This window comes from Pteropus medius, unplaced genomic scaffold (genome assembly GCF_902729225.1).
Source record: "Pteropus medius unplaced genomic scaffold, Ma_sr-lr_union100, whole genome shotgun sequence".
NCBI lineage: Eukaryota > Metazoa > Chordata > Mammalia > Chiroptera > Pteropodidae > Pteropus > Pteropus medius.
In genome coordinates, this window is record NW_024344374.1 from 3,577,755 (window position 1) to 3,598,568 (window position 20,814).

Here is a 20,814-nt window from a genome sequence, read left to right on the forward strand (position 1 = left end):
CCCTGGAGCAGACTACCCCTCCACCCTTGCTTCTGCGAGGTCGATCAGGAGGAGTTTACCAATAAACTTGGTCTTTGTCTCAAGCCCACATTCTCAGAAAGCACAGCCTATACCAGGTGAGAGTGGTCAATAAAAGCCAATAAGGATGTGTATGCTGGGCAGGATCAGAGCCATGAGAGCAGGAAGCAGTCAAACCCATCTCCCAGATTACACGTGGGATAAAACTGGAAACATGAAGAAACTCAGATATACGGCCAGAGAATCACTATTCATTCTGTGTGGAAGCCCAGGCTTCACAAAAGGGCAAAAATAGCCTAGCGAAATGTGTGCGGGATCGTGGCAGGAGGGCCTGTCACTCCCCGTCACAGGGCAGCCTCAGTCAGGCCCACGTCTATCAGGCTGAATATAAATCCACTTATTTTTCTGTTTCCTTGAAAATTATTGCACAAGTTTACCAATTCTTGCCTCCAACCACGCATGGACAGAACTGATGCTTTGGGTCAAGTATTGAAAAGCAGAGTTCCTTGGGTTGTCTGGCACACCTACTCTCCCTGTATTCCCCTAGCGACGCTTTATAACATTCTCATTGGGAAGGACAAACACAATTGTAACTGGATCTACTCAAAAGTGGCACAAGAAAAGTTATGTTTTCCCTGGCCAACCTAGAGAGTCAAAATTAATGTGAACAACTCTGAAGCAGGCAGCGTCCAGGCACCTCATGGTTCCTCTGCCCTTTGGCCCTTTACCACACATAATCACGAAGAGGAGCTGGTGATCATAGTGCTATCAACCATTAGTCCAGAATCTTACCCAAGACGAGGATCCTGTGAAACATGTCTGGTGAAAGTCCCCAATAACTAAACTGGGTTCCTTTCTGCCATCACTTTTTATTTGGCCACAATGCTCCAAGCCTTTATAGACATTAGGGTTTAACTTTAAAATTTCTAGTCACTGCTTCATTGTTTTTCTAAAGTCAACCATGTGAAGCTCCATCCAATTTCCTTGTCACTTCTAAGTTATACCAAGTGAGAGTATTGCCAAATGACAATTATATTAAATGGAAACAGTCTGCATGTAAGATGATTTGATGTGAAGAAATAGGGCACTTTCCACGATCCTGTGGGTCTCTGGGTATGCTAACATCTCTGGGATGGACGGACAACGTGTACTGAATGAGTGTGCTTGCCCACATGAATTCCCATGTCAAGACCCATACTGCCTACCGCCAGTTCTTAGAATTCTCCACTGCCAATCTTAAATTGCACATTGTTAATGCATGCCATTAAGATTAATCTTTGCTTTAGCTGTCATTTCTTATTTACAGATCCAAATTTTCTTTGCTACAGTTAACTCTAGTTATGGAATCTTCCCTGATTATGAGGCCCTCATGCCACCTTAAATTGAGCATCCTTAATTTGAGGATTGAGTGTGTGTGGAGGAGATTAAGACCCATCTGAATTCACCATTCAGTTAATACAGATGAAACCTTATCCTGTAGATTCTTCGAAAGGAGTGTTAATAGTGTGGACCCGAAATTTTATTGCATATAAAATTACAAGGTTCTTGATCAATATAGATGACATGAGGGAAGAAAACTACTATTGATTGAACACCTATTATATATGGACATTGTGTGCACTCATAGCTTTATGTACATTAATTCCTTAACAACTCTATGAAAAAAATTAATATTTTCTCCAGATTACAAATAAAGAACATAAATCTTAGAGTGAGAAAGTGACTTATCCAAAGTCACAAAGCTAATGAGCATAGAGGTTGAAATTTTTTTTAAAAGGGGGTGATGATTTCTGTTCTGATAGTGCTCTTGTCTCTACAACACCTAGAACAAGAAAAGCTTCCAATTTTACTTCTCACTTTCCCGACTAATTATTGCCAATAAGAATTAAGGTCTATGGTTCACATTATTTAGGTGTTCACATTATTTATGGTCTATGGTTCACATTATTTAGGTGTTCAATCATAGGTGTTCAATCAATAGTAGTTTTCTTCCCTCATGTCATCTATATTGATCAAGAACCTTGTAATTTTATATGCAATAAAATTTCGGGTCCACACTATTAACACTCCTTTCAAAGAATCTCCAGGATAATGCTAATTAGTTGCATCTCACATACAGATCATATCTAATTCCAAATGACATAAAAAATTAGGCAGCTGATTCATTAAGATCTACTTTCTCTCTACCTTCTCAGGACAATTATTTATTCGTTTCAGCTGAGAGGGGAATGTTTTCACCACGTCAGCCAATCCCATCAAAAAAGCGATTATGGGTAGGAATTTTCAATAGTGTACTAAGGGTCTCTGCCACTATTTCTGTTTCCTAGAGGTACCTGCATCTCTCCACAATTATTGAAGATGGAAAATCCTGTATTCAAGACTTAAGGAAATTCACAGGTGTTCAACTTAACTATAACGCATAAACAGGACTCCTCTTCCATGTCAGCAGCAGTTTGGTTAGCTCTGAGCACAGTCAGCACAGGATTTGAATCAGGACAGGGCAGAGCTATTTTTACTAGCCATGGATATGTAGAATCAAAGGCAACAAAACAACTTTAGAAACAAAAAAGTTTAGTATAGCATAGGTATGCAATTAGCGCTTATGGGAAAGGGGCAAAAAATGAAAAGATGAGAGGAGGAGAAAAGATATATAGCAGCTTCACCAGACAAACTTTTCCTTGAAAAAAAATAATTCTACTTTTACTTAAAGATGTTAGGCTGAACACACATGTTTAACCCCTGCTCTCTCCTTCCCAAAAGTCTACTTAAATGCTGTCAGTCACTATAATGTTTTGTTATTGTTTGTCTGTCTGTCTGCCTATCTGTTTTAAGATATAAATACACAAGGACAAAGAAAACAGAGGAGGTAAGAGCAACAAAATTTTGGAAGGTGGAAACTAACTGGATAAGTAGTAATAGATTTAGCAGGATCCTAAACTGGAGGAAGATATAATTTTCAAAACGATGAGAAGAAGATCCTACAAGTTTGCAGAGATAAAATACGGTTTTCATATAAATCTTTAAGAATTACACTGGCTTCGTAATTCTAAACAGAAATCTTGGAACCAAACGAAAATTGAGTAATGCCTTCAAAATTCTGAGGGAAAATTATTTCCTACACAGAAGACTATACCCAACCAAGTTATCAATTAAATGTGATGGGAATAAAACCTTTTTCAGACACACAGGTTTTAAAAAAAAATTTATCTTCTGTACACCTTTTCTCAGGAAACTGGTAGAGGATGTGCCCCATCACAACAAGAGACTAAACCAAAGAGAAGGCATGAGATCCTGAGACCTGGGAAACAGAGAACCCAACATAACAATACGTCAAGGGAATCTCCAAGATCCCAAAGGGATGTTGACAGAAAACCCCTGTGCAGAAGCCCTAGAGAATAAATAGTTGCTGGTTAGGGTCTTCAGAAGCAGATGTGGAAGAAGAATCTGGCATGTGGGATACTAAGTAGAGATCAATACTTCTGAGGGAATAGGAAGAAGGGAGAGGAAAGAGTCAAGATTGAGCAGAAGGAGAAGTTGAATTATATGATGCAGATATAGTGATGCTTCAGCCAACCCCTCAGAGCTCTCTGTAGCATTACAGCCCATTTGAGTTGTCCCATGGTAGGCTGAAATGACTTTTATACCCTCTCTGTTATCAGTCATTGGATAAGGGCCACCCTGGGAAAGTCATGCTGTCGGGCAGGACAGATACCTTCAGCTTAGGTGAAGATGAAGAAGCTGACATATAGCTGAGGCTACCTTTTGACTCTTTCCACAGCTGGAACAAAAGGTCCCTCCTCGAAAGGGCTTCTGGTCAACACATCTCCACGTCTACCACACTGGTCCAAATTGGAGCAGGTTAAAAGAGGCCAGAAAAAAATTTCTTCAAGGAGATAAAATTGACATAATACCTAATGTGTTTTAAATGTACACAACTGGGGGTAAGTTTGGGGATTAATTAATGATGATACATACAAACCTAAGCAAACGATAAAAACAAGATTAAGTCCTAGGACCATAAAATGTTGTGCAAGGAAAGTAATCATACAATACCCAGCTATACATTATCTTTATATGGCCATACAGTTACATTGGAGAATCGGGGAATTAGCAACGTGTATAGGGGTAAATCCCCACCTCCCATAGTGAGAAATCAATATTAGTACTTAGTATATTATTTTACAAATCGAGAGATAGCAACATAGGCTTGATTTTAAAATATAGGAGTAAATGCTAAAATATTCTATTAGAAGTGTTTGCAAGTGGTTGCCTGTAAGAAGAGGAACATAGTAACACATAGAAAAGTGCTACTTGTCACAGAATGATGTATGTATATAGCTTTGATAAAATGGAACCCACATTAAAAAAAAAAGAAAAGAAATCATACTCTATTGTATTCTGTGCTTCCTGATGGTGAGTATTAGGGTCTGGTTCTTACTATATTTTCCATTACCTATTCCAAAAGGATAGCCAAGGTCATTCTCTTGCCTATAGCCACCTCCCTTCCTGGCTCTTGAGAGGATTTTGCTGGGGAAATTGCAGCAGTAAGTGCCCTTGTGTAGGGAGAGGGGAAAGCAAAGGGAGAGAGGAGGGGCAATCCCTAAGGCAAGAAAGGTGCTTGAGTTGGGGAGGTTCTATGAATAGTGTCCAGTCACTGGGGCGCCCAGGCTAAGCAAAACTTCTAGAGTGAGTTTGTGATGAAAGGTTCAGAGCCAACCTGAATTTAAGATATTCTGTAACCTTGGGCCACACTGGCAGTGTCCATGAGAGCATGAACAACTAGGCTCCAACCCCAATTCCCCACATCCACTTACTATTCTGATATTTCCTTGTCTCCTTGGTAAACTACAAGTGCACTATTGACTGCAGTGCTATTATTATCATTTATTATTATTTATAATGACAAACAAGAGAGCTGGGTAGTTTTTATTTAATGACTCATAAAAACTATTTTAGTAGGAATTATGCCTGCCTATGTATAATCTTTTGGATTAGCTTATTCCAGAATGTTTTAATAAATGACTAACGAGAGTCTCAAATTATCACAAGTCTCACTTCATCAGTTCTTATTCAATAAGTATTATGATAGAAGAAAAGATTATCATAGTCTTGACAACAACCTGGATATTCATCAGATGTTCCATGTTCCTAGATTTAGGGCTTTGCACATGCTTTTCTGGCTTCCTACACCAGTCTTGTCCCTACTCTCTGCAGAAATTGCTGTTTCTCATTGAAGCTTAAATGTCAGCCCCAGCCCTAGGCCTTCCAGGAGTAGGATCACCCTATCTCAATAAGTCATCTGTTACTCTCCAGCCGCCAACACTTCAGACGAGCTCTAATTACGTATTTTATTTATTCACTTATCTGTTTTTTTCTTAACTCTCTCCCCACTCAAAAGCCATTTCTGCATAACCACAAGCCTTGCTTGTCTTTTCTACTCTCTATCCAGGTACTTGGTGGGTGCTCCATGAATAGTTATTGAACTTAAAAGCCAATGAGTTTCATGGTTAACATAATTAGGCAATCTTCTAATTTTTGGTTGCGTTTCAAAGTAGTTAAAATGTCAATTATGGCAGCTGTTTGACTTAGTCACTGCAAATGTACCATTAAGCACGCAATTGAATTTTCAAGGCTACTATACAGATAAGAGCTTCTGTGTCCCAAACCATGCCTTCCTAAATTACAAAACTCAGAGCCACAGTTGGTAATTCATCATTCTAAGTGCCAGCCATTTTGCCAACATAGGAATTGACAGAGCAAAAAGCAGAGATAGGAGCAAACTGTTACTACTAAGTGTTGAGTATTTAATACATACAAGGTACTCGGTGTATCTGTCATCCTCATAATAATCCCAAAGGATAGTTTGGGTTTTTTTAAAAATCTCACTGTAAGATGAGAAAATAGAAACTCAGAGAAGTGAAGTAACTTGTCTAAGAACACAAAGCAAGGGAGTATCTGAGTGTTGAATGAGAACTCAGGTCTATCATTTCTAAAGCTGGTGCCCTTTCCACTATAAAATGTCACATCTAAAGTCAAAATTTGTACCTTTTCACACCCAGAAGATCAGACCACAGTAGCTAAAACCGTGCTATTATAATAACCCAGGCCTTTAATAAAGGAAAAAGCTAGGAAACCAACTTCTTTAGTTTGTTGACAAGAAGTTTAAAGGAACATTTTGTTCATGGAGCATTTACATAATGACCCTGAGAATCATGGCTCAATCACTGAAGTCTTACCATAAATCAAAAGGTAAAACGATAAATGTCTTTGAGGTAATAATGGAAAAGTACCAAAGTCTTCAAGGGGTTACAGGTTAGCAGGAAAATATATGAAATGTAAATGACACTTCATTTACTATTAGAACAAGGTACGAATGTTCAGAGTAATTTCTTTCCACCCTGAATTCCTAATGAAATGCTGAGATCAATGTCAAGCAGGTTATTGAAACAGGACATGGAATAGATGTCAAAATAAGTCAAACTGAATGAAGTAAGTTAGAAAAAAACGGAGCCATATGATCCTTTGTCTTTGGTTTCAAAAACAAAGAATCACATTTTTTTCTTTTTTCAAGAGCAATAGTATTTAGAATTTATTAGTCATAATGAAAATGCCAAATTGTTAAGGTAGAGTTATAGTTTTAATAGATGTTGAACAAAAATGAAGCCAATATCCCCTTAAAACAAAACTTATACAAATAATTTTAAAAACAACCTTAATGTTTTCATATTAGTTATTTTGATATACCAAGATAAAGAAAATTTTATAGAAAAAGATCTTTATTCATCAGAATGTCTCGATTTCTTATTTTCAAAAGGATCATAATCATATTTTTTCCAATTATAAAATACATGTTCATTATTTGAAACTTGAACAATGAGAAAGAAAACCCTCCCATAAGCCCAAAAACCATGATAATTTTCCTACAAGTGGAAACACGTTTAGATATTACATATGTAATATATAGCTCATGCTCAATTTTATAATACTCATAATCTTTTCCCTACTCTGTGCTTTGGGGATTAGCTTTTTCTAGGATGATACTGATTTTATAAAATTATTTTTTTAATTGAGGTGGTTTTTATTAAACACATGATTATGCACAATTTGATTCAAATGTGTCTGAAAAGCTTTTCTTATAAATATATTTGGAAGTCTTGTTGGATGGTGTCTTCATACTGAATACAAAAACTACGTTACTAAAATCTCACAGCCATCTTCACTCCACCTGTGTAATCAGAGACACCCTCTTGCTGTCCTTGCCCAGAAGGACAATAGTTGAGTGTGTCAAACTGCTGTTGGAGAAGCCCTACGTTGCTGGCCCCTCTCAACACCATTTCCTTTTTGAATTGTTCAATAGCCATCTACATAAAAATCAGTTTTGGAATCTCACAGTGTAATTATCTGTGAAGAAGGAGTGTGTTTCGCCTTTGCCCATCCTTGCCCTAAGGCCAATCCTGAGGCTTCCTCTTCAGCTCTTCCATATCAACTGCTTCCAAGGATGTCAGGGGGCCTCAGCGGTTGTTTTGTTTTGTTTTGTTTTGTTTTGTTTGAGGCAGATGTATAATTGTCCCCAGGTATAGAAAAGAGGGCAGAGGGTACTTCTCATAGCTCAGCAAGATCTTGGGCTGGAGAAGTTGTAGAGGGTCTCTGTGTGGTTCCCACTCTACTTCACGTGGACGCCTAGATCTGACCCTCCTGGCACACCACACAGCTCCATGGGGTCATTTTCTCCCCTCCCCGCAAGCCAGCCCCTGCCACCAATGAGATAGAGAATTCTTTCAAAATTTCTTGTTGGCATGAAGGTTATACCCTGCTTCCCTCAAGCCTGCCTTTTGGTCTCAAAAGCCTGTGTTGAAGGTTGAAAAATAAAAAGCAAAGCTTACTCGCAGTTTCTGACCCTTTTGAACCTCCCCCGCCCCAGAATCAGTGTGAAAACCACTGAGGAAAGGTCACTGTCAGGGGGTAGTGAAAAGAGAGCAGGATGTCTCATGTTCCAAAACACCATCACACTAATTGCATTGCAGTCTGCTCCTCAGTGACTGTGAGCGGCTTGAGGGCAGAAGCATCCTCCGATGCCTGCGCCCCAGCGCTCAGCCACTTCTGACCCGGCTGCACAGCCTCAGGAACTGCTCACTGAATGGATACACATGTGAGCCATCATGAGGTTTATCAGATATGGAGAAATTTGGCTGCGACAAATGGTATTCTTAACAACTTCCAACAGTGCAGTTTCAATCAAGCGGAAAAATGCTTTACTTCGAATTGGAATACTGGAGGACTTAGTGTAAACTGTTGAATTAAACAGATTTATGATAGCTCTGCAAAAGTGAAAGTTTACAAGGTGTTTTAAAGAAACTGATATCACAGGCCATATAACTTCCACAAGCATTTCAATGTAAGACTGTAATTCCTCTGCATCTGAGGGTGATGTAAGTGCAGGCATAGAACACTCAGCCCTCCACCCTCAGTCGAATGGGATGACCAATGGATATAAAATTAAGGAAAAACCAGCATCAGTGTTGGAAAATAGGAAGCATGCCATACATATGCCCGACACGTTAGGGAATGTATATTTCATATAGGCTGATAGTAATTAACTAAAGGTACCGTTTAGGCTCCGTTCATGATTGCCCTATGACAAAAAAGAAAGAGGAAGGAAGTAGAGGGACCCAGACAATTCCTGTAGGACCAAGTAATTTGCAGAGGGTGAGAAGAGACCTTGGGCTATGGAAACCCTACAGTCAAAATGCTAGTTCTGCTGCTAGGCTTTCTCTTAGATTGCCAGGAGCTATCTCAAGAAGAAAGTCTTGCAACAGAAGTGAGAAGACACTTCAAGAGCAGGAGGCCACCCCAAACAGGGCTATTTTGGGGGCCCTAGGTCCTGAAAAGATGTTGCAGGTCCAAATAAGAAAACTGCTTTGAAGAGATAAAATACTTCTTTTGAAATATTTACTCTAAGAAGTAAAATGCAAATACACTAATTTGTGTCTCAGAAAGTTTCCAGAGGATTTCTAAACAAGCCTCTGATAATACAGTCAGCAGTGGAATTAAAAAAACATAGTTGTTGAATGTGGCATAGATGGCTAATTGTCCACCAAAAAGTTTATGCCTTCCACATTATTTTTGTCCTTTCACATCAGGGTACAGCCTTATGAGTAGTTCCTGCCAACAGAATATGGGCAGAAGCGAAGCATCTCTCCTGGGCTAGGGTTTTTAAGAAGTGTGCCTTCTCTATTACATCGTTCTGCTTTGGCTGCCTAGAGACAGAGGACTCAGGAACCCTGAATCATCAAGTAGAGAGGTAAAAATGAACTTCTATTTGGTATGTTCATATTAGGGTTTGTTGGTGTGGTAGATTATTTAATGGCTGCAAATTCCTTCCCTCCCAGTATCCACATCCCTTTGCTGTGCCTTTGGAAAGAAATAACTCCATTTCCTCTCACACTCTCTTCACCAACTATAGGGAAACTGTTTTTTCCATACTCTACAACACTCAACATCAATACTTCGCTTCTGACGCCAAATGTGTGGAGTTTTTGTTCCTATACTAAGCAATTCTCCAATTCTCTGGACAACAACCAGGTATCCTACAATTCAACTAAATTCTGTCACTATCTACCTGGAGTTATCAGATCCCATAAGTTAAGGCTCCATCCCACAATTATGAGTCAAGGTTGTCATCTGTCAGTCACGAAATATTTCTGATTGATCAGCTATAAATCAGGGGGTTTTCACAACTACCTCCTTAGTTTTAGTAGTTTACTAGAATGGCTCATAAAACTCAAGAAAACACTTTACTAACTAGATAACCAGTTTATTACAAAAGGATACAACTCAGGAACAGCCAGGTGGAAGAGATGCATGAGGCACAGTATGGGGGAAGGGGCACTGAGCTTCCATGTTTTCTCTGGGCAGGCCACCCTCCCAGCATCTCCAGGTGTTCAGCCACATGGAAGTTCTCCAAACCCAGTTAGGATTTTTATGGAGGCTTCATTATGTAGGCATGACTGATTCAATTAATGGCCATTGGTGACTGAGTCAATCTCTGGACCTTCTCTTCCCTGAGGTCAAGGAATGAAACTGAAGAGCTCCAACTCTCTAACCACAGGTTGGTTCTCCTGTCTATCCAGGAGCCTCCAGCCACCAGTTATCTTATTAGCATACAAAAAGTCACTATCACTAGAAATTTCAAGGGTTTTAGGAGTTCTGTGCCAGGAACAGGGAAGAAGATCAAATACAGAGGCTTACTGACTTACCATGGACTTATGTTCCGATAAACTCATCCTCGTTGAAAATACTGTGAGGCCAAAGATGCATTTAGTATACATAGCCTACTGAACACCATAGCTTAGTTTAGTCTACTCTGAAGTGCTCAAAACACTATCCAAAAAACCCTGGCAACACAGTACACTGTAGAGTATCAACTGTCTACCCTTGTGAGTGGGTGCCTGACTGGGAGCTGTAGCTAGCTGCTACACAGGATCATGAAAGTATCATACCACATATCATTAGCTTGAGAAACGATCAAAGTTCAAAATTCAAAGTATGATTTCTACTGAATGCAAATTGCTTTAGCACCATTGTAATGTTGAAAAATCGTTTGTCAAACCATGGTTTAGTCAGAAAACGTCTGTATGTATTTCTTCTTATTAATCACAATATCACACCTTTTACCAGAGGTCAACAGAATCTGGCTGGTCTTGTGACCAAGACAATGTGGCAGAAGTAACATTGTATAAATTCTAGAGCCTAGGCCTTGAGATCTTGTCCTCACCTATTTTGCATAAGCATAGAGAACTGAAGATTTTTGGACTTTACAGAATGGATTTCATGGGAGCCATGACAGCCATGTCAACGGTCACACAGTGTAAACGCCCTCAGGGTATGACCAGAAAGCCTAAAACTACAGAAACATTACCTACAACTGCCTCTGATAAGCCCCAACTATGGGGGCAGATAAGCATAAGGATTTCGCCTTGTAAGGACCGCCTTGTAAGCTGAACACCTTAGAAATATGATGCTCAAGCCTGACCCGAGAGCATCATGGGCAAGTGTGCTGATTTCCAAAGACTCTGACCTTCTGCCTTTCTAGTCCTGGCTTGAAACCGATGCTCAGCTTTCCGCGCCCCAAGTCAGCAGAGCTTGTTTCGGAGACACTAAGAACTTTCATCCCCTCATTCCACTGCCTAAGACTCTGTACATCCCCTCTTGTGTGTTGTGCGTTAACCTGCATGGGTACCTGATTGGTTTATCTGAGAAGGCTCTACTCAATAAACTTGGCATTGTGGAAAAACACAAATGCATTAAAGGGTGTTACCTCCGTAGCCGGATTGCTTGCTCACAACACCTATTTGAATACCCCGATCACCATAAGGGGGCCTGGGTCATCAGAGAGACTGGACGGAGAAAGACCCTGTAACAGAGACTGTACGTGAAGCCACCTGAGGCTACCTTGGACCCTCAGGGGATGACTGTAGCCATAGGAGTGAGCCCAGGAGAAACCAGTAGAAGAACCACAGAATGGGGAAAATAACATTAAAAAATACAATAGAGATAAAACAGACATCTCTGTGTCGCAAACTTCAGGAAAACAAAAGAGTGACTTCAAGAGCATTTTGAGGGGAAAAGACTGACGAAAACTCTACAAGTAAACAACTGCTTTATGTACATGAGGCTGAAAATTTTATACTGAGGAATGTAATTATATCATTCATCTATGGTTCCAGAAAAGCAGATACAGATTAAAATTACTTGAATATTTAATCAAGACATAAACCAAAATTTAAAAGTTTAAGAATGTGGAAGTTGTGGTAAAAAAGCCTCAGTGATGCGAATGAAACTACAAAAAGAATAATTATAAATATGGTTTTAAAACTTAATACAGATGTTAATAATAATTCTTCAAAGAGAAGCTACATGATGAAAATAATAATTTGGGTCAAAGTTACAAATCATTACAATAAAAATTAGGACATGTGAGAAAAAATATACATAATAAGTATATTTCTTGTGCTATGGAAATAAGTATATTTTAATTCTCATGATAAGTAATTAGAAAAATAATATTCGAATATTTTTTAATTAAAGGGAAAAAATATAGGCCAAACAAAAATCTTTTAATCAGTGAGATTTTGAGTAATGTATTCCCACTCTAGTGATTTCTTAATAGTCACTTACATATAAATATATGTACTATTGTAAGCTCATGTTCATATGCATTCATAATAGAATATATGGTAATAGAGCTATCGAAAGGATGAGATAAACCTAAAATTAATACTAATTTAAAATAAATTTATTATATGTATTAACACAAACAACTAATTTCTTTTACTAAAATAATAGCATTTAGTGGCAACAGAATGATTAAATTTGCTCTCGATGGTTTTGAAAATCTTGGTTCCACTACTTAGCAATTCCAAGGTACAATCCTGGGTCAATTGTTATGTGAAACTGGGTTTTCATGACTGTAATATCTAAATAAGATCCTTCAGGGATAGACGAACTCAAGGCAAAGAAGTACAACATTGACTACACTTAATATCCAAAACGCTTATGTCCTGTTCCCTCAACAAATTATGGACTTGTTATTGTTAAATTTGGTAGTAAATTTCCACTTTCCATGATATCCCCCAAACGTTTTTAAAAAGGAATCAGTGCATGTTATACATTGTTACGCTTCAACAAATGGGTTTAAAAATCTCTAAAACTTTTAAACAGGACAAATATTCAAGTTTTTTTAACTGTGTTGATATGAGAGATTATTTTTTATAGGTGTAACATTTATATCATTTTCAGCAATGTATCAGATAGCAATGGAAATACTGGGAAACATTTCCAAACATCCGTTTTGAAAACACTCTCTATTACCTCATAATGTGGCTGATGGAGAATTCTTGCCAAAAAGAAAAAAAGGAAAGTATTAGCTAAGCCATTGGGTGCGGGGAGGGGGCGGCAGAGGGAATGGGAAGGGGGAAGAGAGGGTGGTTATCATTGTCCTGTTGTATTTGTATCAGGGATAGTATTTAAACCTGTTTTTCTTTTTCTTTCAGGAATCATCTTAAGGTCCTTGTGAATTTTGTGAATTAACTTAGATAAAAGTAAATGAAGTAACCCTAAAATGACTTAACTGAGCACACATAAACTCCAGTGAGTCAAGGAAAGTGAGCAAAATGTCAAAGTATCATCTACAGTGACATCTGCATTTCACTCTCTTCTACCTTACTTACTATAAATGAACTGAGCAGGTCTGCCTTACATGTGGACCTCAGCAACATACCAGCATCAATTTATATTACATATTAGTAAAGCTTAACATTTTTCTTAATTTTTAAATAAAAAAATATATTTTCTTCTGAGTCTCCAATGAATGATCTTGTACACCAAGTGGAGTACACACATCCCACTTTGAAGAATGAAGCTCTATTGCAATAAATCAGTATGGGAGCATAATAGAAAGAATATCATAGAAATGAGACCAAACATATCAATTGCAACAATAAATACAAATAGTCAGAAATTAAAACCAAACTCTAAGAGACACTTCTGAAATCAAAGTACTAAATTATCTTAAAAGATTAAAAAAACACAGACAGGGAAAAGCACACTTTTGTTTTAACAAGCTCAAATAATAAGGAAATAGGTGTCATAATATTATTTTCAAGCAAAAAGAATATGTAGCAAGTAACACTAAACAGGACAGGGAATGTCCTTGCATATCAACAAAAAACACAGTCCACAGAGATTTCAAGACTAAAAATGCACATATTTTAGAAATACTATGCAAGATGTACAGAAACATAACTATTAGAGACTTTAAAAAACCACTCCACCTTTGGTCATTCAAGTAGATAAAAAACAACCAAGGATATAGAAGAAATGAATAATAAAGTTACATTAACTTAATATGCACATAGTGATTTCAGGCGAAAAACAGATAATATACTTCTTTCCAAGATCTTATGGAACACTTACAAATATAGATCATATGTTTGACTGTAAAAATAAAGAAAAATAAATTCCTCAAAGTAAGAATTGTATAGGTCACTGTTCTCAGAACATAATCCAATTTAAATGTAGAAATTAATAATTTAAACGGTCTCACTGGCATTTTACTGTAAACATCCTCCCCAAACCACAAGCTTTCCACCGAAACATCATAGAAAATATTGTGATCTAGGAATATATAAATTTATTATGCTCTTGAAATATTCCTCTTTTACTAATTTTATGGAAAAAGATAATTAAAGGCTTGGACCACTTCATAATTGAAGAAAGACATGCATATTTTAAAGAATTCTACTAATCAGTACAGAAAAAAGGTAAAACTCATCAATAACCACACTACCTGGAGGTATTTTTGATTTTACCTTTCCAGGCTTTCTCCTATATATACACACATTAACAAACACAAAAACACACAACACCCACATAATTTTTTTCCCCACAAAGCAGGGTCATAGTGTAAGTTTATAATTTTCTATTCATTAACTAACATGTCACAGGCATATTTCTATGACAATAAAAAACAGCCAATGCTGTCATTCTTACAAATGGTAGACTTCTATAGTGCAGTGGATGTACCAGGTTTAGCTCACTACTGAACTCTTTCTTTATTCACTGATCTATTAATACTTGACCATAAACATTACTTGTATGTATTCCAATTTGTCATTTAATGGTGTTAATTTACTGTGCTTTTTGTTGCTGTTTGGTTGGTTTGGGTAAATTTCAATATTTATATTTTTGTTGGTTTGGTTTAGTTTTGTTAAGATACTTTTAATTTTTATGTAGTCAAATCTATCCTTTTTTCTTAGAAAGATTTACTTATATGTTCTTCTAGTTTTAAATTTACTTTTTAAACTTCGATCCATTTGAAATGTATTTTGGTGCCAGGCATGAGGCTGGGAGACAGTATTGCATAGTGGTTAACAGCATGAACCCAGACTCTAGACTGCATAGGTTCAAATACAGCTCAATTTCTGACTAATTGTATGATTTTGAACAAATTTCTTAGCCTGTCTTTGGCTCAATTTCCTCAACTATAAAATGGTGATGATAATAGTATCTACTTATGAAATTCCTGTGAAAATTAAAAATATTAATTGGTATAAAGTATGTAGAGTCATGCTTGACACATAGCACTAGGTATCATTTTCCAAATGACTAGCCAAGTGTGCCAACTCGTTCACTGAATATCCTCTGCTCTCATTCAAAATCTGGAATCCTATTTTTATCATTTACTAAAATTTAGTGTATTATCTGTTTGCTAGGCCCTATCCCTGTACTAAAACTTTTAAATTAGCTTTGCAATGTGGTCTCCTATATTATGGTGATGGTACACCCTAATTATTCCTCTTTTCCAAAGTGTTGCTTTTTGTTCTTTTTTTTTTTTTTTTTTTTAGGCGAGGCTAATCCTTGGTTGACCTCACAGATTGCAAGGACCTTGTCAGTTTACAATCCCTTATTTTTTTATTTTTTTACACCTACAGCACCCGGTCTTCCTAGGTGGTCTCCCATACAAGTACTAACCAGGCTTGACTCTGCTTAGCTTCCGAGATCAGACGGGATCAGGCTTGTTCAGGATGGCATGGCCACAGACCCAAAGTGTTCTTGACTCATTCTACCCTTATACTTTTCTAGAAGAACTTGATAACATCTCATCAAATTTCAAAATTAATTCCATTGGAATTTTAGTTGGGATTTCGTTGAATCGTGGATTGACTTAAGGGTAATTAGCATCTTTACATCGAAATCATTTTGATGACAAATAGTTTATGTTTTCTAAAATATCTTTAGCGTATTGTCGAATTTGAGACTCAAAAACAAATTTTATTTGGGCAGGTTTGCACTGCCACAGGAGACATAACAAGGCTCAGAAAGCCAGAAACAGGTGTCATAGTCAAAATTTATATCTGGATCTATTAAGTTGTCATCTAGGTGAAGGTGTAACTTAGTTTGTGATCTATGATTATTAATTTGCATAAAAATATATTCAAATATAATTTTAGAAATTAAAAAAATTTTTTACCAACATATTCACATTTTCATCCATTTTCCTGGCCTTTCCTTTTCTATTTCATGGTGTGCATTTCAAAAGCAACATGTAATGTTACATGTAAATAAATTCTACAAGCAGTGGCAATGTTCTCTTTCCACAGCATGACCGTAGGAAGCGAAATCTCATTAAATGTTGACATTTATTTCTATTTAGTAGTGCATCTACCTAGAGACAATATGCTAATGTGTATGAATTTTGTTTTCTAGTTATATAAGGTATGTTTAACAGAAGAATTTCTCAGCATTGTGAGTTTTTTCAGTTTGCTACAAAAGCTTTTGACAGGCTATTGTGTGCCAGCATTTATATAAGACCTGTAGTGAAGAGATAACTAAGACACAATCTCCTGCCTCAAGAGCCCTAGAGTAGAGTTAAATGGTTACATATATACAAATAGTTTAAATGTTTGGCTAATATTATTATACCTCATTTCTTAGAACTATGAACAAGATAGAAAGAAGGCTCGTAAGAAGGAGGAACAGAGGACTCTCTCTGGGGCCCCCTGAGGCCTTCACTGAGCACATGATCTTACCTGGGTCTTGATGAATGAGTAGTTCAGCACTGGTCAGTGGGAAATCTACAAAGAGAGAAAAACATGAGGAAAAGTTGTGGTCAGAAAAGCTGGTCATATTTGAGAAACTGCACATGACTTCATCTGTTAATGTCTCAGAACTTTGGTATGTGAAGACTTAATCAGATCCCTGTCACCTCATCAGCTATTCCTTTTCTCAAAGTCACTTTCTTTTCATATCATCAATTACTTCAAGTCTTACTTCTCTTCTGACTTGATTCCTTCCTAATTTTCTTCTTTTGTGAAAAGTGTGGGAATATCCTGAGCTGTAAAATTCATAAACACCTTCAGCTTCTCTTTTGCTGAGGTAAAAATCTAACTAAGCCTGACCCATTTATACTAATCGATAAATATAGTTTGTGTGTGTAGCATGAATACATCCTTCATTAGGATAACAATCCCCTATATTTTGTTTGGGAGCCTAGCCAATCCCCAGCTTCCAGCGTTCCATCATATTGGGTTCAGGGCCTAGGTCTTTGCATCATCTCTGTGAGGAGGCAGGAGGTTGAGGAAAGAATCTATGCTTTGGAGGGTGACTTTAGGTTCCAATTCCAGCTCTGCCGTTTGTTCTCTATGTGATCTTGGGCAAATCATCCAACTTTCTTAGCCTCATTTCCTTCAACTAGAAAAATGGATGCTCTTGGATTTCCTTACTTGGGTCTCTGTGAAGAACAAGAATAAAAATGTACATGAAAAGCCTAGTAAACTCAACTTTTTGAGGATGTCTTAAGGTCTAAGAAAAATCAAGTCCTAAGAGTGAAAAAAATTAAATTATCTCCAGCTCACTAAAAATTGCCAGTCTTTGAGTGGATTTGATTCTACTACATTGATGTCAGTTTATAAAACTCAACTGCAGCACATATCACATGGTAGAAATAAAAATTCCTGGGCAGCAAATGTTCCTAAATTGTGTCCATGAATTTTATAATTTGAAACAACCCGTTTAGGAAGCAAAGACTAAGTACCTAACAATTGCTCAGAAAAACTTGTAGGAATCCATCACTCTAGGCCATGTTATGGTCTGGGCTGGACCCAAAAAGACAAGAATAGGGGCTTGCAGATATTTCCCTGCAAGGGCGTGTCTTCTCTCTATGCTGATGATCGTCATCGTGGTGCATTTCTGATTTGGTAGCCCCTCCATCTCTGTCTCCTTCTCTGCTTCTTTCTGCCTCTCTTATCCCATTAAGGTGGCTGTCATCTAGGGCTTCATTCCCAGATTCATTTGGGTAGGATGTCTACTCTCATGCTTCTAGTCTCATGCACTAAAGGTCCTAGCCAGAAAGATAAGGTAAGAAAAAGAAGTAAAAGTCCTGCGGATTGGGAAAAAGAAGTCAAATTGTTTTTTTATTCACAGATGGCATGATTGTTTATGTAGGAAAAAAATTTAAATCTACCAAAAAAAAATTTAAATCTACCCAAAAAAAAACCCCCCAAAAGCCCTGTTTCGAATAAAGTGAATTTATTGAGGTCACAGGACATATGGTTGATATATAAAAATCAATTACAGTTCTATATACCAATGACAAGTAATTAGAAAAATTTTATAGAAAAGTTTTATAGAAAGAATACCATTTATAATAACATCAAAAATATAAACTACTTAGAATTAAATTCATTTTAAAAAGAGAACTTTCTGGGGTAGGTGGAAATATTCTCTATTTCATTTGAGTGGTGATTCCACAATTCGTTACATTTGCGAAAACTCTTTAAGCTCTATACTTAAAGTTGTGCATTTTATTGTATGCAAATTTTACCTTAAAAAGTAAAAAAAAAGAAAAAAAAAGATTTCCAGATTTTTAATAAAGATATCTCCAAAATATTATGGTAAGTAAAAGAAGCCAGACACAAAAGCTCACCTAACATATGACTCCATGTACATGTAATTCCCAGAATAGATAATTTCATAGAGACAAAACGGATTGACTGTTGCCAGGGGCTGAGGAAAGAAGGGAATGGGGAGGGATTGACTCTGGAGCAATGGAAATATTTTGAAACTAGATAGAGGTAGTGGTTGCACAATACCGTGAATGTACTAAATGCCACCAAATTGTTCGATTTAAAATGGTTAATTCTCTGTTATGTGAACTTCACCTCAATAAATTATTTAAAAAAGAAAGAAACATAAAAAAGGATGTTGGATGGAAAAATAGGCACAAGTGTGCTTGAGATCTGGAGTCACTTCCCACTTCAGATCCTCAGTTTTAACTACAGCATTGGGGCACTGGCTGTGTGCTTGGTAGAGTGCTGGATGTTTACAAGCTTTTCCTCATTCAATCGCCATTTTACAGATGAGGAAACTGAGAGGTTGAGTAACTCATCCAAATTCATACAACATTCCACCTGTATGACAAAAAGCTGGATTCTGTATCTCCCATCTCTTGAAGCACTAGCTTTTCCAGGGGTCAGATCGACAGAAGTGGCTGTCTGAGAGCTACCAAAGATGGGAGTTCTGAGGGGGCCTTGTAATAATAAACCATGACTGGTCAGACCCTTAAAATCCTAGTGTAATTTCAAGCATTTTCAACCGTCCTTGACTACAGACTCTGTAGTTATGAAATTTCAAATACCTATTCTTTCTGAAAATGAGAGCAAAGAGGGAATTCCTCGAGTGTTTTTCCTGTAATGATATGCAGAAATGAGAACTCTGCAGGTACTATCAAACTAACTAACAAACGGACTTCACTCCTTCGAGTGCCCTTTTGTTTTATGGTGAGTGGCTTGTATACAAGCTGCAATTTAAGTTCCTTCTTCCCAAGCCTGTTCAGTTTTCCAGTCTGCAGTCTATTTATTATTCCTCGCAATGTCATAATAACAGGTTAAACCCAAGCTCTTGCAGGGTTTGTGCCAAGATGAGATTTTTGTAAAAATCATATCTAAATTACTTCATGAAATAATGTTCCTATCTGTCTCCAAGCTGCTGTCAAGGCTGGGGCCAAAAGTTGTGCTAAGAAGAACAGAATAAACTGAGCCAGGGGTCTCTAGGGGAATAGTAGAGTAGAAACCAACTTTGGGGAGAGCCCTCGGTAGAAATCGTCTTATTTCATATTTTCCTCTAAATGGTGTAGGTGTTACCCTTACAAAGTATATTTCCTAATCAGACTCTGATTCTATAGGGTTAGAAGGCCCAAAACCACATACCCCTGGCTCATCGGAACTTCTATTGTGATGAAAATGAAATATGAGGGAAACATCTCAGCTTTCTTAGACCACGTAACCTGACCCTTAATATAAAATTTGGTCATTCATTTACTTAGCAAACATTCTCTGAATGCTTGCTAAGTTACAGGCGCTGAATATAAACATATGCATGGAAAAGAAAAATGGTCCCTGCAGCTTCAGAAAATCACCCTCTGATGGAAGTGGTAACCATGAAAACAGATTACAGTACAAAGTGATAGGAGCTATTATCGTCCAACGTGGATTAGTAATGCTTTGAGGATTAATGGTATATTATTCTTTTTATTTTCATTTGTTTATTCATTCTTCATTCACTTAGCAAACCTTTACCAAGTAACCACAGTATGCAATGTGCTATTCATTGCTCTGGGGTTGACAAAAATAAATTGGATAAAATTATGTGCACAAAGACCTTTTATGGACTTATTAAAGAGACATTGCATGGGCTAGATATTTTCTGTTGTTCCTCCAGACTCTTTATCCGCCTTTTACACTCTGCTCTGTGACCCACAAAGTTCACCGTTAATGAACTCTGATACTGATGAATTTTCCTCCAAAATTTGTTTTCTATAGGCAGACCACTATACCATTTGAATTCTTTGATCAATATTCTTTCTAGAAGTGTGAAACTAGATGCATTTTTCTATTTTAATATTTAAATTATGTTCACAGGATCTTTTCCATATGCATTGCGATGAAGACATATTTTATTGGTTTTCTTCTCCCGTATTAAATTTTACAATTTATATCTTCTGCCATTCTGATTTGTTGTTGTTGAGGTTATTTTACAAAGTCCTTTTTTAAAAAACTCTGGATAAATCCTGCAGATAAAAACCTAATTAAGGTACTTTAAAATTTTGTCAAGTTTTAATCAATAAGTTTAAATATATATATTTATTGATATCAATAGGTTGAGTATCTCTACCTACAATATATAGCTGTGATTTCATTACCTAAAAAAAATACTTTTATTGCTTTCTGTTTTATATCC

The 20,814-nt window shown here is 37.1% G+C and overlaps 1 pseudogene; it reads right to left on the reverse strand.

Annotated features, from left to right (window-relative positions):
• Positions 1 to 15,500: 15,500 nt before the first annotated feature.
• On the reverse strand, positions 15,501 to 15,619 carry LOC120608819 (uncharacterized; annotated as a pseudogene).
• Positions 15,620 to 20,814: the final 5,195 nt, after the last annotated feature.